Consider the following 17,773-nt stretch of genomic DNA (forward strand, 5'->3'; position numbering starts at 1 on the left):
TAGTGTTTTCAGTGATTACACTAGAGGGCGCTCTTCTCCAACCGGCCTCTGCTCCAAGCTGCTCCAGTCGATGCCGCGCACCACATGTTGGAGCAGGCAGGGTCGCTGCAAACACAGACAACGTAAACCGCTGGGTTTCCACGGCAAAGTGTTTTTGCGACTTGACGTAAAGCGACACACACACACACACACACACACACACACACACACACACACACACACACACACACACACACACACACACACACACACACACACACACACACACACACACACCAGAGCTGGATATTGTGACTGACACACACACTAACTAGTTTTCTCATGCCAATAAAGCTCCTTTGAATTGAATCACTCGCGACGAGTGACAATGCAACGACATGCATCCGTATGCAACGGGACATATCAGACCGCTGCGATGATCGCTTCGTTGCGTCTCGAATCATTGGTGTGGTTTGCGCCACGCAGCATGCACTCCATGCTGTGTTTTCTCCGTGTTTCAGGCATGTCGTCGTGGCTCCACACGCAGCTAAATACTTTAATGTTTTTCATTTGTATTTTTTGAGTGCTGAGTGGGGGAGGAGTGGCCTGGGGGGGAATCAATACGAGCGAATGCGGAGCAGGACAAAATCCGCCTGGAGCGAAGAGCGGGTTTTCCATCCGCTCCACTCCGCTCATAATGCTCTGCTCTCAACACATTGATGCATTCAAGGCACGAGGGAACGTAAACATAGCCACCGATAGGCCCAAAGGGGGTCTGGAGGCGTGGATCATATCATCATAATGCCTGTCAGTTCCAGGCAGTTGGAATTTAAGGTGTTATGCAATGCCATGAAGAACTAAGGAAACAGGAAGAACTAATTAACCGCACGACTAAGCAAAAAGACTCGTACGTTCACGCAACATCATGCAACTTATCTGTGTGGTCCAGGCACATGCCACATATAGGCTCTGGCCTGACAGCGCGTCGCGTGTTCAAGTCCCGTTCATGACGACCTTTGCTGCATGTCTCTCCCTCTTTCCTGTCTTCACTTGATAATATCAATAAAGGCAGAAAAGACAAAAACAAATCTTAAAAAAAAGAAAAATTAAGCTATGATGACTAAAGGTTAGACTATAAGTATAGACAATTTTCTCAACAAATAGAAATTGGACTACAATGTCAGGGAGGGACTAGACGAAAATGAAAGCCTGGGTATCGAGGCTAGGGAGGGACTAGTGGAGAAGAGATCCAGTAGAACTAAAACAAGTCATTTCATGCTTGGTTCTGTGCAGGTGTCGCTCTCCGAAAATAGCCGATCTACAAGCTCACAACGTGTCACGGCACAGCTATTTTCGGCACACAGCTGATAAATCAGACATTTTTTTCAACGCCATCACGGCCGGCCAAAATTAATTTTAGTCGCCTAAATCAACTGTACAACTTTGTAAAATGCTTGGTTTTGGGGCAGAGGCATAACTAATTTACTCACTTTACCTTATTGTATGCCATACTTTGTTGTCCACCAGGGGCCTTTACTAGGCCCCCCTTCTATTTTCCTTTGTTGTCCACCAGGGGCCTTTACTAGGCCACCCTTCTATTTTCCTTTGTTGTCCACCAGGGGCCTTTACTAGGCCCCCCTTCTATTTTCCTTTGTTGTCCACCAGGGGCCTTTACTAGGCCCCCCTTCTATTTTCCTTTGTTGTCCACCAGGGGCCTTTACTAGGCCCCCCTTCTATTTTCCTTTGTTGTCCACCAGGGGCCTTTACTAGGCCCCCCTTCTATTTTCCTTTGTTGTCCACCAGGGGCCTTTACTAGGCCCCCCTTCTATTTTCCTTTGTTGTCCACCAGGGGCCTTTACTAGGCCCCCCTTCTATTTTCCTTTGTTGTCCACCAGGGGCCTTTACTAGGCCACCCTTCTATTTTCCTTTGTTGTCCACCAGGGGCCTTTACTAGGCCCCCCTTCTATTTTCCTTTGTTGTCCACCAGGGGCCTTTACTAGGCCCCCCTTCTATTTTCCTTTGTTGTCCACCAGGGGCCTTTACTAGGCCCCCCTTCTATTTTCCTTTGTTGTCCACCAGGGGCCTTTACTAGGCCCCCCTTCTATTTTCCTTTGTTGTCCACCAGGGGCCTTTACTAGGCCCCCCTTCTATTTTCCTTTGTTGTCCACCAGGGGCCTTTACTAGGCCCCCCTTCTATTTTCCTTTGTTGTCCACCAGGGGCCTTTACTAGGCCCCCCTTCTATTTTCCTTTGTTGTCCACCAGGGGCCTTTACTAGGCCCCCCTTCTATTTTCCTTTGTTGTCCACCAGGGGCCTTTACTAGGCCCCCCTTCTATTTTCCTTTGTTGTCCACCAGGGGCCTTTACTAGGCCACCCTTCTATTTTCCTTTGTTGTCCACCAGGGGCCTTTACTAGGCCCCCCTTCTATTTTCCTTTGTTGTCCACCAGGGGCCTTTACTAGGCCACCCTTCTATTTTCCCCTCTTCACCAAATGCCTTTGCTGAAAATTGAAAACGGCAAAATCTACAAGCTCACGGCGGCGACGTGTCACACGGCGCGACAGGTTGTGAACTTGTAGATCAGCTATTTTCGCCAAATGTTCGCCCACTGTGGCTTATGTTGGTTGAGCATTGATTGTCCATTGACGGCAGACGGCAGCCTTACCTTCTGAACGTGTAAAACCTGGGGACTGGTTTAACCCATTTTGGGCGGGAACCCCTTTTGGTGTTTTAGCTATTGAAAAATAGCAGATCTACAAGCTCATAGCGCACCACAGAGTGGCGCGCTACGAGCTTGTAGGTCTGCTATTTTTTGAAAACTCGAAGAACGACTGACATAGAAACATAGCTTTTTCAGAAAACTGTCAAGACATTTATAGAATCGTTCCCAGGTAAAAATGGGCTAATCAAGGAAACTGGGTGCTGGAGAGTTCCTTATACTGAACACTGAACAAAGAAGAGTGCTAACATCAGGAAACGGCACTAAACTATTAAAATTGCCCTTGACTATGAACTCATTCGGTGCTGAGAATATTTAACCAAAATAGCCCTCACTGCCAGCTTTTTAGTTTTTCCTTACCTTTTCAAGTAGTCACAGAATCTTTTTTGTTCGATCACGAACACGGTCTCTCTGCTTTCGTGGAAAACACGTGAGTCGTTTGGCCTTCCCATTGAAACAAAATGAACTTCCGCGACCTTAAGGGATGAACGAGTGACATCAGGACTTACTCTAATGTTATCAACTATGACATTAATAGACTGGAACTCACCTATGCTTTTTATGGCATAGGCAGCTCCCGGCAGCTCCCTGCCGGGAGAAACTAGGCACAGCTGCTGGACATGAGACTCCTAGAGCGACAGAGAGAGAGAGAGGAGTGTGTGTGTGTGTGTGTGTGTGTGTGTGTGTGTGTGTATATGCGTGCGTTATTTTAACAAAGGTGCAGACGATCAGAAATCAGCAGAGAGTGAGCGACGTTTGCGCTACTGTATGCCGAATTGAAGTGGACTATGACATTAATAACCACACAAGTGCAGTCTATTGTGAATGTACTGTATTACCTGCAAACCAAAGATGTGTCATGGATGGTATACTCGAATAAAAAAACAAAGTGGCACCACAAAGTTGTGGCAAATGATAGAAGGCACAGTTCTACCAGAGTAATGTAGTAAGAGAGTGGTGACACGCTTTGATCTCGCCGCAAAGCGGGTGCCTATGGGCGATAGTTCCAAACATTGCTCCTATGGCTGGAGCTATTCCATTGAGATAGAATGAGCACTTCCGCATTCCATTGTTACAATGAGAGTCAACGGGAGTGTCATTACTCTCTTTTCTACATGGCAGAACATGTGACATTAAAGCTGCAATGCGTAACTTTTAATGTACTACCCTAGTGCCCGGGATTTGAACCTATAGCTCTCCCACATGAGAGACACTTCCTAATTCCTATTCTATTCTTCCTGTTCTTCCAAGAAGGCATCCAGGGCAGATACTGCACTTGTTATGACCTTCGGACAGTATACTAGTACTACTAGTCCTTCTGACGCCAGTAGTTCTCAACCTTTTCAGCCCCCCCCCAAAAAAAATCATAGTTGAACAGGGGAGTCTGGACTCTGGACCCCCCACCCTGATAAGCACTTGGAATGTAGGAGTTTATGCATCCCATTTTTGGTTCCACAGATACATATATATTTTTTTTAATTGAATTTTTATTCCACATCTTTGCAGTGACACATTGCATATACATAAGTACATGGTACATATATATATTTACAGTAGGTGCGTTTCATGGTAGTCATTGCATGTTTGTGGATTTTTCTCTTTTAAAAGAAAACCCCACCAGTATTCCCCCTACTCCCAAGTACCCCCCCCCTCCCACCCATAGAAAGACACAGATACATTTTGCGAAAAATATTTTCACAATGTTTGCTTCTTTCTTATTATTTGACAAATTGGCCAATGTTTGACCAGTTTTTTTTTTATAATATAGTTTGTTCATTACTTTAGAATGCAATAATGGTCTTTTTCTTTTCATTCTTTAAACCCCCCTCCCCATAGTTTTTTTTTTTTAAATAACAATAATAATAATAATAATGATCCTGACCTACCTACCGAGAACCACTGTCCTACCCGACTCAGGGTCTACATGTATCAATGGAAGAGGATATGATTGATTGATTGATTGAAATATTTATTAACAGTTTGCAGAATTACAGTACATTTCAAGCACAAACTCAATACAAAGACTGTTAACTGTGAGTGGACGACCCAATTAAGCATTACACTTGTTTACAAGAGGGTCCACCATGTTCAATTCATCAAAACATTTAGAGACGTACAAATAGACACTTCTATATAGTCAAAGAACAGAACAGGAATTCATCATAGAGGTAAAAAGGGAAAAGAGACATATATACAGTGAGGGGGGAAAAAGGGGGGGGGGGGCTTCAGATTTTTACGGGGGCCAGTTTCGAATTGCAGCCGTCCGTAGGTGCCCTTTGAGAGCGGTTTTGAAGGAGTCAAGGGATTTGCATGTCTTAATGACTGTTGGTAGGGCGTTCCACATTTTGGTGGCATAGGAGCGAAAATAATTTAGTCCCTTGTTTGTGCCGAATCTGGGTTGTACATGGTTAGACATAGACCACATGTATACTACACCATATAGATTCGTTAAAATGCTTTACCCATTGAAATAAGTCCCCGTTTCTAGCTTTAAAATGCTTTACCCGGCCTTAAGTCCCCGTTTGTAGCTTTAAGTGTGCATGTTGCTATTGGTTCTGTGGATACTCTCAGTGGTGCTTTCCAAATCCAACACCAATATCAACCATTGGGGACTTTTATTTTAAACTTTGTGTGGTTTACTTAAAACAGCAACCTACAGCATTGTCCTTACAGACAAACCTATTTGTATCATTTTGTACCTTGTAAAGATGTATTTTATCTTAATAAAATTATTTAAAACGACCATTTTGTGTTCATTGGCAGCTAGTTTTGTCAATAGTTTCAGTCAGCAACTTGTATCTCCAGCAGATGTCAGTGTTGGAGAAATGCTGTTTATTACTGGCCTCGATCAAGGGCGGCATTCCCCCTGACTGGAGGTTCATTTTCACTAGTGGGAAGATATGGCCACCTCTCTGTGAGGACAACCTCTTACTTTAGCAGGGGACCTTCACTTACTCAGTTACTCTGTGATGTCTGACGAGAGTGTCCCCCTACTCTATGGTGTCCCCCCATGCCCTAGCGTGGGGGGACCCACTCCAAATGGGGGGGGACCTGCGTGTAGCGTGTTTACAGTCTAAGGGCGTCTGAGACTGTCTGAATACAAAGCGACGGTCTGCGCATGCGCGACCAGACTCAATGGGGGGGGGGACCCTGTGTCATTTCAATAAACAGGGCCAGGCGCCCCTGCTGAGGACAACATCAAGTCAGAAAACACACTTCGCCCTATATCTTGCGCCACCCCTCACCCCTTATCCCTACACTTATTTGCCATTTTTTACTATTTTAAAACATTTAAAAATATTACAAATAGCTGAACTACAAGCTAACAACTTGTAGATTGGCTAGTTGAACTATTGGCGCAAGATGGAGCCCTTCACCATGTGCTCCTCATCGAGGGCAAGGACTCTCCTGGTTGATCTTCACTGGTCAACAACTGGAAGATAACTATTAACATCCAGAAAGATGCCACACGTGGGCCTACCCTCCACCTTGCTGTTTCACGGGAGACGGATGAGGAGTAAATCATTCTTTTTTCTTTTCTTTTTTCTCCAAAGCTCAAGTAGGTTATATTAGGAAATATTACACCCCAGAATAGCTGGGATCGAGGTATAGGGATAATAGCGTTCATGTGGTTAATTAATTGTAATAGATTGTACCTATGCTTATATTTATTTATATTTAGGCTTATAGATTATATATAATATAACCCTGTAAGAACAAGTGTAGATTTGTCTGTCTGTCTGTCTGTCTGTCTGTCTGTCTGTCTGTCTGTCCATATCTACATGTATACTTTAATGTCCATATTCATTTTTCAAAGGCAGTTAGACATCTCCTCCACCAGGGGGCGAAATGCATTAAGCATAAGGCATCGGTGGTTGCAGTGGTCTACTCTGGACTCTGTCTGGCTCCTTTGTTGAGCATATGACCCAGAAGTAAATACGAGCACGGCGAAAAAAGACTCAACGATCGAGGTACAATCTATGGGTACAATTCACATTCAGCGGTGCCGGTGAGTCACAACTCAACGTGTTTACTGCCATTTAAACCATTGTTTGGGCTTTAATGTTGAACTGAAAGGTTCGCTGAGCAGAGAGAGAGCGAGAGAGAGAGAGATGTTTAGAATAATTTGTAGTCTGTTTTAGCTGTCAGACTTATGGAAACCCTACTATAAATGCACCACGTCTCTGCGTGCGTGCGTGCGTGTCTGCGTGTGTGTGTACGGTTGTAATGCACGTAACTCGAGAACCGTTTGCCCCACCGACTTCATATTCGACACACGCGTTCCAGGGAGTGCAGTGCTCGCGGACTCGAGTCGATCGGACCCACGGCTCTCCAGAACCACCACAAAAGGCTCTGGTCAGGCTCTGCCAGTGGGCCTAATCAGCCTAAATCCCCTCACCTATGCAATTTCCAGCCTCTGCCTCAGCCAATTGATTGCCATGGCAACCCCACACCTGACCTGACAATTGATTAGCCTACTTATTAACCAGTCCACATTTCACAGTCTGTATCTGCCTGTGTCTGAAGAGGGCAAACTGAGTCCACTTTTCACAGTCAGTCAGTTTGCCCTCTTCACACACAGGCATATACAGAGATCTCCATGTGGGACACAGACCGACAGTTAAAACGGGTGCTATGACAAGTTGACAACGGGTATTATTAGGTTCCCAAGTTGCATTGTTCTCAAGTAGGCCGGTAGCCGACGGGCACAGGTCTAGTCAATATGGATGTCATAGTGCCCACCTGTCTAGCTGTCTTGTATTCCCACTCAGCCATGGTCTAATGACGAGTATAAATTGTCAGAAGCACAGTGGCCTACATTATTAATACTAGAACTCGACCGGCTTCGGCACTCATGCAAGTGCCCACTCGTCCAGGTTCCCACTCGTCCAGGTGCCCACTCGTCCAGGTGCCCACTCGTCCAGGTGCCCACTCGTCCAGGTTCCCACTCGTCCAGGTGCCCACTCGTCCAGGTGCCCACTCGTCCAGGTGCCCAGTTGTCCAGGTGCCCAACTAACTGTGCAAGTTGGAAGCATGCACTGTAGTTGTTTCCTATGGCATGCATTAGTATTTGTGCATGGAGAGATTTGTGCAAACAGTGTGTGGTTTGGTAGAAGAGGAGGAACGGTCATAAATAAACAGTCATACATCCTTTGCATAACTTTTCAATTTAGGGTAGAAGGCAAGGCATAATTTATACAACAGAGTAAGTTGCAAAATCACACTCGTGTGAAGTGAGCGGGGCCTTTCATCACATTGATGATGAAGACGTCTGATGATGTCAACAACATGATGTCCAATCATATGAGCACTGTGTGGAGTTTGCATGTTCTCGCCGTGTCCCCTAGGGGTAGGTACCCTCACAAAAACATGCAGTAATCCTGGTCTCTAAACTACCTCCCCCTGGGTGCCTGATGGAGGGGAAAGGAACTGGTTGGAATAACGTGTTCCTTCCACGAGCTACGTCCGGCCGGGGAAAAAAACCCCTGTCAGGTGAAAGGAAGCTTGGACTCCTCATGCATAGAAGGAAGCATGAGGTCAGTCCGCTGCCCCCCCCCCCCCCCTAGGTTGGCAGAGGAAGTGTAGTGCCCAGGATTACATTGATAATTGACACTGGGTGAAAAAATGGGTTGCAAAATTGTGGGATAAAAATTATTAAAAAAAACCAAAAAAAAAACATGTGTTGTGTGAGCGGTGAGGGTGACCACCACAGCGTGACGTCATGTTGTAGTTTTCGGTGGTCACCTCTTCCCCAAAAACGGGACTATGAATAGGCCTTCACGATTCCTGAGCTTAGGACACCCGTGGTGTAGCGCACAACCACAAGTATCAGATCTACAAGCTCACACAGTGCAACACAGATTACACGCATCATTTTTGTTTTGTTTTTCTACTGGTGATTTCCACAGATCCGAGCACCACAGACAGAGTGAGGTCTACATCGTATCAAGAGAGAGCGCCTGTCTGATGCATTGCTGCAACCTGTCAAAGTCGTACAGCATAGGTATATACTGTTTAATTACTGGTTGTTTAGGGCCCGATCGGTCTCACCGATGTATTTTTTTTTTTTTTTACATACAACATATTGGTAACACATTGGTAGTTATGCCACCAATGTGGACTTTTTTTATCAACCCAACAACGATATTCGGCTAAAAAAAGCAATTAATGTGACTACCGCCTTCCAGTACTCGAGCTCCATTTATACTTCACCGTACAGCGGGTAAAAAATAGCAGATCTACAAGCTGACACCGGGGGACACGCGGTCCTGCGGTGTCACACTTGCAATGCACAGCAAGCTTTGCACAAACTAAAGCTGTAGACGGATTTCATTTTATTTTTTACAGCTCGTCTTTGAAAATATTATTTTATATATATATATATATATATATATATATATATATATATATATATATAAAATAGTCTTTGCTCTCACGTACAGTGGTAGCTGTTAAAAACTAGGAAAGCAAAAGGCTTTTTGACTCAAAAGCTTTCAGGATGAAACAAAAACAGGGAAGACATACTGTATTTGAATATTCTAACCACACCTGCAGGTGGGTCTATTAGAGTAAGGTTTACTCCATAGACAACTATACAAAACAGAAAAATCACGGCAATCCATCATTACCAAATTCGGGAAAAAAAGATATGCATGTTCATAGTCAATGTGCTGACTTATGGCCCCTTCTCTCTCTCTCTCTCTCTCTCTCTCTCTCTCTCTCTCTCTCTCTCTCTCTCTCTCTCTCTCTGCGTCTGTGTGCACGCCACACACAGGAATAGCCAGGCTACACAGGGCGAAATGTTTTGTGATAGCGTAGGATAGCCTACGTGCGCTATAGCGAGACAGGACGTTAAATCTTGATTTTCATTAAATAACTCTCTCTCGCACGCACACACACACACACATACGCACACACACACACACACACACACACACACACACACACACACACACACACACACACATACACACACAGAGCGCAGGTGGTCCAAAAGTTTCCTCTGCACTGTTGATTCCGATGCGGTTTTATCAACATTATTCAAGTGAAATGCGTTGGTTTAATAGACTATTTTACAGCAACATTGCGCTAATATAGAGCGTCGCAATCCCGCCTCCTACCCTGGACCAGGAAATGAAACCCAATGCATTATTCTCATAGACATTTCTTAAAGTATTTATTTAAAGACGGTTACGCCGCGGACAAAGCCAACTCAAGTCGTGACAACTCATGACAACACAAACAATATTTTGGACCAAACAAATAATTACAAAGAAGAAAAACAACAAAAAAAGCGTTGTAACCTGCCGTTTTTTTCTTCTTTCTAATTTTTTGTTTGGTCCAAAATATTGTTTGTGTTGTCACGACTCGAGTTGGCTTTGTCCGCGGCGTAACCGTCTTTAAATAAATACTTTAAGAAATGTCTATGAGAATAATGCATTGGGCATGGTAGCATCTCCCCTCATGATCTAAGTTTAATGTTCTGTATTTTATTTGGGTGGGGTGTATATTGATTGGTCGAGCTGTTGTTGTCTCCCCTCCCCGTTAGAATGGAACTCTCCAGCGGTTTTCCCGGCTACAGATAGCTCCACACCCCGCCTCTCCTCTCCTCTCACTGTCCCTGGCTACAGATCACTTTCCCCCGGCTTAAAGGAGAGGAAAATACTTGAACTAAGAAGACTAAAGAGGCTAAAACTGCAAATACTAGAGCATACACAGCTGTGGCCATGCGTCGGTGCCGCCAGCACTTATGTCATCATTGGCAACGAATTGTGCCGGCTGTTCATGATTGTGTGGCAGGCCCGCCACACAATAATTTGACCTGTTTCATGGCAACATACTTTAATGAAGAGATACAATGTTTGTTTGGCTTCTGCAAAATTAAGAGCCACAGGGTTCCTGAAATCTTTTTTTTTTAATGCTCTCAATGTTTTTCCCACATAGGCCAACCCACATGTACACTTGATCAAATAAATAATATTGGTTGAAGTAAAACTAATGACACCCTTTATTTTAAAATGTGTCCCAGTAAACGGGACGATCAGTGATCTGACAAGTAGATTTCTCAAGTTTCTCAAGGTCTTCTGTGGCCAATAGAGGGTATGCGCATGCTTAAAGTGAATGGCACATCGAGTGGCAAAGCAACATGCAAAGTGAGTTTAACATTGTTTAATGTTGTTTAATGCAATTAGATAGGACTTTTCTGTTTGGATGTATGGGCTGTCAAGGCCAGAACGTCGTTTTTGCCACTCAGTAGGCGTTCCTGCATAACTTCCTGGTTTGATGATGATGTCACGTGCATACCCTCTATACGTGGGGCAACTGTAAAGCAATTACCAAGACAGGGATCAGAGCCAATCAGTTTTGGCTTCCTCACTTTAATGTCTTCAATTTTTTTATCCTCACTTTTTAAGCCCTCAGCCAATCAAATCATCGCCATGGGGTACACACAGACACACAAAGCATAGGAAAGTTGCTTACATTGCAATTGATTTATAATTATAATAATATCTCAAACTTACTGTACATCTGAGTACCCAAAGACGCTTTACATGGGGGGGCTTTACAGAGGTAACAAAAAAAAAAAGAACAACTTTATTACAAAAAAGAAATAAACACTAATAATAAACACTATAATAACATTTATAACTTAAACATTATGCATACAAAATTATATAAAAACGTTGACACCAGATAAGGAATAATATAGTGTAATGTTGCCTCTTGTCATAGTGATCTAGTGTTATTTAAATTTTATTGTTAATCATGTCAAATCAAAGTTACTAAAGTCCTTATTCTACTTCTTCCTTCTAATCTAAACCAATCTGTGGAGTCTACAGGTGAAGATGAGTTCTCCACACAGGACGGTTTCTTTTGAACAGGAACCTGAAGACTTTAAACTCGAACCTGAAGACCACCTGGATCTCAGTGAGTGTCAAGCTCTCTCTCTCTATATATTGTTATTATCGTAATAATTATTCGCAGGGCCGTTTGCCCACTGGGCTGTGACGTCATGTGGATCAACCAATAGGAAGACAGATGCCATGTGGGTCAATACATCATCATCGAGTAGGGAGCTACTCAAGCCCACACTTTTTCTTCAGGAACAGTATTTTCTAGGTCATAACTTTCTTTTCCCTATAATTTTTATCCCACGATTTTGCAACCCATTTTTTCACACTTCCCCTGCCAACCTGGGGGGCAGCAGACTGACCTCATGCTTCCTTCTATGCATGAGGAGTCCAAGCTGCTTCCTTTCACCTGATGGGAGAGTTTCCCCGGCCGGACGTAGTGCGTGGAAGGAACACGTTATTCCAACCAGCTCCGTTCCCCTCCATCAGGCGCCCCGGCTGGCCATTACTTGCGCAAGCAGAGCGAAGGTCTAATGGATTCAGAACAGCAGTTGTAATAGACAGTAGTAGTCTAATTATAGCTAGAATAGTTAGCAGTACTTGCGCGCTCTGCTTGCACACAAGTAGTGTGTGAGTAACCTCTCAAGAACGGATTCCGAGCTGTGCTACTGAATCTGTTGCCAGCGGCATTCAGAACTTGTATACATTGTTGTTAGTGGGAATGAAAGCATAGGTGCCCCACCGGAAGAGGGGGGCTGAGGGCAGACCAAACAGGCCAACAACATTATCTACAGAGGCAAATTCAAAAGAAACAAACCAGGCGAGGTTGCTGTCCCCGCCCCCATGGGTTCCCAGATTGCCAGGGGTGTAAAGGGTGCCACTATTAGTTGGATTTCGATATGTAAAGACTGCTGGGCCGTACCAGGTCGTGCTGGTTTGAGTTAAAGCGACGCCCACTCTTCATCCCCTCGTCCTCAGTTGGACTGTAATCTAGAAAAAGGATCTTCAGACAACAGTTATCTGCCAGTCTAGTCTACCATGTGAAGTTTCGAAAGTAGTTATAGACAATTGGAATAAATAATTGGCTTAATAATTGTTTTTGAGGAGCACTAGCCCCTCCAATGCCCAGCTTTGTCTGTTTGTGTGAACACAAACATAATGATTTGATTGGCTGATTCACTCCATGATTGGCTGAGCAAAGTACATATTGAGGATAAAAGTGAGGGCAGAAAAGGGAAGATGGCAAAAGTTATGGGCTAGAATGACATTTGTGAGGATTTGATTATGTGTAATGATGTATAAGAGCGCCCTCACTTCACACGTGTGATTTTTCTTTTCAATTAAACTAGTGGTGTAGCGATTGAAATCTAAAATACATTTTAATTAACATTCAAACTGTATCCGACCGATTACGCTCATCCGAAGGAGAAATAAATTGCACTCGTGTGAAGTGAGGGGCGTCTTTGGGGGCACACACAAAGTCCATAAACTTGGCTTCCACATGACGTCACGGGGGGCATGAATAACACAAACATAATAAGTCCTCATAATAGCCCTCATGATGTCATGAGGGCTAGCGCCCCTCATGAAAGGGGGAAGTATTTCAAAGATGACATGGCTGGTAGTTAATGACTCTTATCTGAAATTCACTTTCATCCTAGTTATGATGTATCTTTTTATATTTTGCCCAGACTTTCTGCACCTCCCTGTGTCTAAAGAGGGTTCCCCTGAAGTGGAGAGGAGCTCCAGTCTTGTCCAGGATGAGTCAGAGCCACCACATATTAAAGAGGAACAGGAGGAGCTACTACTACTACCAGAGGAGGCTGATGGGTCATTACTAGCAGTAGAACATGAAGATTATGAAAACCGAGAGACAGGGCAAGTAGCCACCACCTCAACTGAACACATGAAAACACAAGCTTATGTAGAATACTGGGTACCATCACAACCAACTAGTGATGACCAGCTCCTCTCTTCACACTGTTCTGAATCTGATGCTGAAGACCGTGATGATTGGGAGGAGACCAGGGAAGGTCATTCAGATTTAAACAAACTGAATGTATTTCCCTCAACTGAACACATGAAAACACAAGCTTACTTAGAATACTGGGTACCATCACAACCAAATAGTGATGACCAGCTCCTCTCTTCACACTGTTCTGAATCTGATGCTGAAGACCGTGATGATTGGGTAGAGACCAGGGAAGGTCAGTCAGATGTAAACAAACTGAATGTATTTGTGAAAGGACAAAACGTTGCTTTGAGCAACACTCTGTCTCAGGACCACACCTCCGCTGAACACATGAAAACACAAGCTTATGTAGAATACTGGGTACCATTACAACAAACTAGTGATGACCAGCTCCTCTCTTCACACTGTTCTGAATCTGACACTGAAGACAGTGATGATTGGGTAGAGACCAGGGAAGCTCAGTCAGATTTAAACGAACTTAATGTATTTGTGAAAGGAAAAAACATTGCTTTGAGCAAGGACCTGGAATCGTCAAAACAAACTCACTCCACGAGAGGTCACACAGAGAAGAAAAGCTTTAGTTGTACGGTGTGTGGCAAAATGTTTGATCGAAAGGGACAATTGAAAAGACATACAATGATTCATACAGGGGAAAAACCCTTTACATGTACTGTCTGTGGCAAAGGCTGGAGTCGCATGAGTTATCTAAAAGTGCACATGAGGACTCATACAGGGGAAAAGCCCTTTACTTGTACAGTCTGTGGCCAAGGTTTTGGTGCAAAAGCTCTTCTAAAAAGGCACACGAGTAACCACACAGGGGAAAAGCCATATACGTGCACAGTTTGTGGCAAAGGCTGTATTTACAGATGTGAACTAAAACGGCACATGCGTATTCATACAGGGGAAAAGCCCATTACGTGTACAGTTTGTGGTAAAGGCTGTAGTCAAAAGAGTCATCTAGACGAACACATGCGTACTCATACAGGAGAAAAGCCCTTTTTGTGTACAGTTTGTGGAAAAGGCTTTAGTGCAAGGGCTATTCTAAGAAAACACATGAGTACCCATACAGGTGAAAATCCATATACTTGCACTGTTTGTGGCAAAGACTGTGTTCACAGTGGTGAGCTACAACAGCACATGTGTACTCATACAGGGAAGAAGCCCATTACGTGTACAGTTTGTGGTAAAGGCTGTAGTCACCTGAGTTATCTAAAAGAGCACATGAGGACTCATACAGGGGAAAAGCCCTTTACTTGTACAGTTTGTGGCAAAGGTTTAGTTACAAAGGCTGTTCTAAAAAAACACATGACTATCCATACAGGGGAAAAGCCGTATACTTGCACAGTTTGTGGCAAAGGCTGTGTTCACAATAATGAGCTAAAACGGCACATGACTACTCATACAGGGATAAAGCCCATTACTTGTACAATTTGTGGTAAAGGCTTTAGTCAAAAGAGTCATCTAGAAGAACACATGAGGACTCATACAGGGGAAAAGCCCTTTCTTTGCACAGTTTGTGGCAAAGGTTTTGGTGCAAGGGCTGTTCTATGGAGACACGTGAATACTCATACAGGGGAAAAGCCTTATTCTTGCATGGTTTGTGGCAAATTGTTTAATCTAAAGGGACAATTGAAGAGACACACAATGATTCATACAGGGGAAAAACCCTTAACATGCACTGTCTGTGGTAAAGGCTGCAGTCACATGAGCTATCTTAAAGAGCACATGAGGACACATACAGGGGAAAAGCCCTTTACTTGTACAGTTTGTGGCAAAGGCTGTAGACGAAAGAGTCATCTAGAAGAACACATGAGAACTCATAAAGGGGAAAAACCATGTACTTGCACAACTTGTGGCAAAGGTTTTGTTAATAGTGGTGAACTAAAAGAGCACATGGGGACACATACAGGGGAAAAGGCAAAGCCCTTTTCTTGTACAGTTTGTGGCAAAGGCTGTAGTCGAAAGGCTCATCTAGAAGAACACATGAGGACGCATACTGGGGAAAAGCCCTTTCTTTGTACAGTTTGTGGCAAAGGCTTTGGTATAAGGGCTACTCTAAACAAACACATGAGTACTCATAGAGGGGAGAAGTCGTGATCAAGAGTGAGTTACGAAGGGATTTAATGAGGAGCTTCTGTTAAGTCACTTTTTGTGAATTGTTTCAGATGTTTAGTCAATCACATTGGTGCTTCTAAATTGGCACAATCAAAATTTAAACACCTCTAAAATCAGTAGAATATGTCAAAAGAATTAGAATTAATACATCTAATCATAGACTATTCATACAGCACTTCCTGTTGTCTTGACACGATGCTAAGGAAGACATTATGATGAAATGTTTCTCTGTGCGTAAAGAAGTAAATAAAAGTATGTGGAAGGGACATTTATTGTGTGCTGGCTGTTTTTTGTACAGTTTGTTGCCAAGGCTTTGGTGTAAGGAGTGTTCTAAAAGTTGAGGAAAAAAATGACTGCACATTAGTCTATTTTGTAGGGTAGGTGCCCTCCCAGAGACAAAGGTGGGTAATGCACATTAGTCTATTATGTAGGGTAGGTGCCCTCCCAGAGACCAAGGTGGGTAATGCAGATAGAATCTGTTTCATGGCATGGTCACTATGTAGCAACTCTAGTTACGCTTAACAATTTAGACCTGAGGACAATTCTACAAAATGCCTTCTAAATCCTGACTTTTCTGAAAAACCCATGTTTCTATGTCCGTGTACTGGACCCCAGAATAGCCACGCTTTTGCAAGTGCTAATGGGGATCCATAATAAAGTAAAGTAAGTGGTTCTCAAACACTTTCATGTCAAGGACCCCCATCTGAAAATATGTAGTTCCAGGGACTCCCCAGAAGAAAAGATTTGAGTTAAAAATGTTCTCTCTGAAAGAATATATATATATTCAAAGATTTGCGCCACATTTTCGCGATTTTTCAAAAATGGCAGACCTACAAGCTCGTAGAACGGCACTCGGTGCCACGCTATGAGCTTGTAGATCTGCTATATTTCAATAGCTAAAGTATAACACAATCCTTAAAACACCAAAAGGGGTTCCCGCCCAGAATGGATTAATAATGCCACGAATCTGAGCTCAATGTTTGCTAAATGTGGATATGGAATAAGCATTGCTTTTGTGTTGACGTTTCTGTTTACTACTCAAGAGACTCTTCCTGTCCAACCTTTACCTTGATAAGTGACAACTCACTTAATGTTTAAGGGACCAAGCCAGGGACCAAGTCATTACAGACTGTTACTATAATTTATCTTTATTTGAGGTTTCCATAGCGTGACCTTAACTGTGTATCAACTTACTAAATTGATTAGTTTGATTAAATGTTGCACCTCTACTCATCAGTGTCTTAAATAAAGACAATTAACTTCTCTATGATAATCACAAACTGTATTTAACATATTCATCCAGAAGGTGGCAGTAACACCCATGCAGCTTAATTTCCCACCAATCACAAACCTGAGTTCTGTTTGCAATGTGTTGCTTCCAGTTTGTATGTACAACAGTGCAATTTAGAACAAGAACACCGCAATTTGGTGGCACAATCTGGAACAACTCCATGGTGTATGGACTGGTCCATGGTCTGAACAACTCCATGGTGTATGGACTGGTCCATGGTCTGAACAACTCCATGGTGTATGGACTGGTCCATGGTCTGAACAACTCCATGGTGTATGGACTGGTCCATGGTCTGGAACAACTCCATGGTGTATGGACTGGGCCATGGTCTGGAACAACTCCATGGTGTATGGACTGGTCCATGGTCTGGAACAACTCCATGGTGTATGGTCTGGTCCATGGTGTATGGACTGGTCCATGGTGTATGGACTGGGCCATGGTCTGCCATACTGCCGTGTTTCGCAAAAACCGACTGCACGGTTAAGCCAGAACTGCATTATTTGGCGGAAGAAGAAGACAAAACATACAAATACAATGTGCGCGCACACACACACACACACACACACACACACACACACACACACTCTCTCTCTCAGTGTATTGTTAGATAAATTGTAGATATCAAATGATTCAATGACTCAAGTTAATTATAGGGCATTGTTCTTTTTTTAACCATCTGATTATTATTATTATTACATTTTCAGGGAATTTTCTGAAATAATCATCACAATTAACAGATTAGAAAATATACCACAAACAAAGCAGCACAAGAAATGAAAAAAGGAAAAACAAACAAACAAACCAAGTGACTTAAAATGATGAATGCTGGTGACTATACCACACTCCA

General features: G+C 43.4%; 1 long non-coding RNA gene across 1 annotated transcript; it reads left to right on the forward strand.

Annotated features, from left to right (window-relative positions):
- The first annotated feature begins 6,573 nt into the window (after positions 1-6,573).
- LOC306933883 lies at positions 6,574-15,894 on the forward strand. The gene is made up of 4 exons (XR_013791262.1): positions 6,574-6,705; positions 8,606-8,700; positions 11,537-11,624; positions 13,240-15,894. It is a non-coding gene; the product is annotated as an uncharacterized lncRNA (long non-coding RNA).
- The last annotated feature ends 1,879 nt before the right edge of the window (positions 15,895-17,773 follow it).

This window comes from Electrona antarctica, assembly GCF_951216825.1.
Source record: "Electrona antarctica genome assembly, chromosome: 12".
NCBI lineage: Eukaryota > Metazoa > Chordata > Actinopteri > Myctophiformes > Myctophidae > Electrona > Electrona antarctica.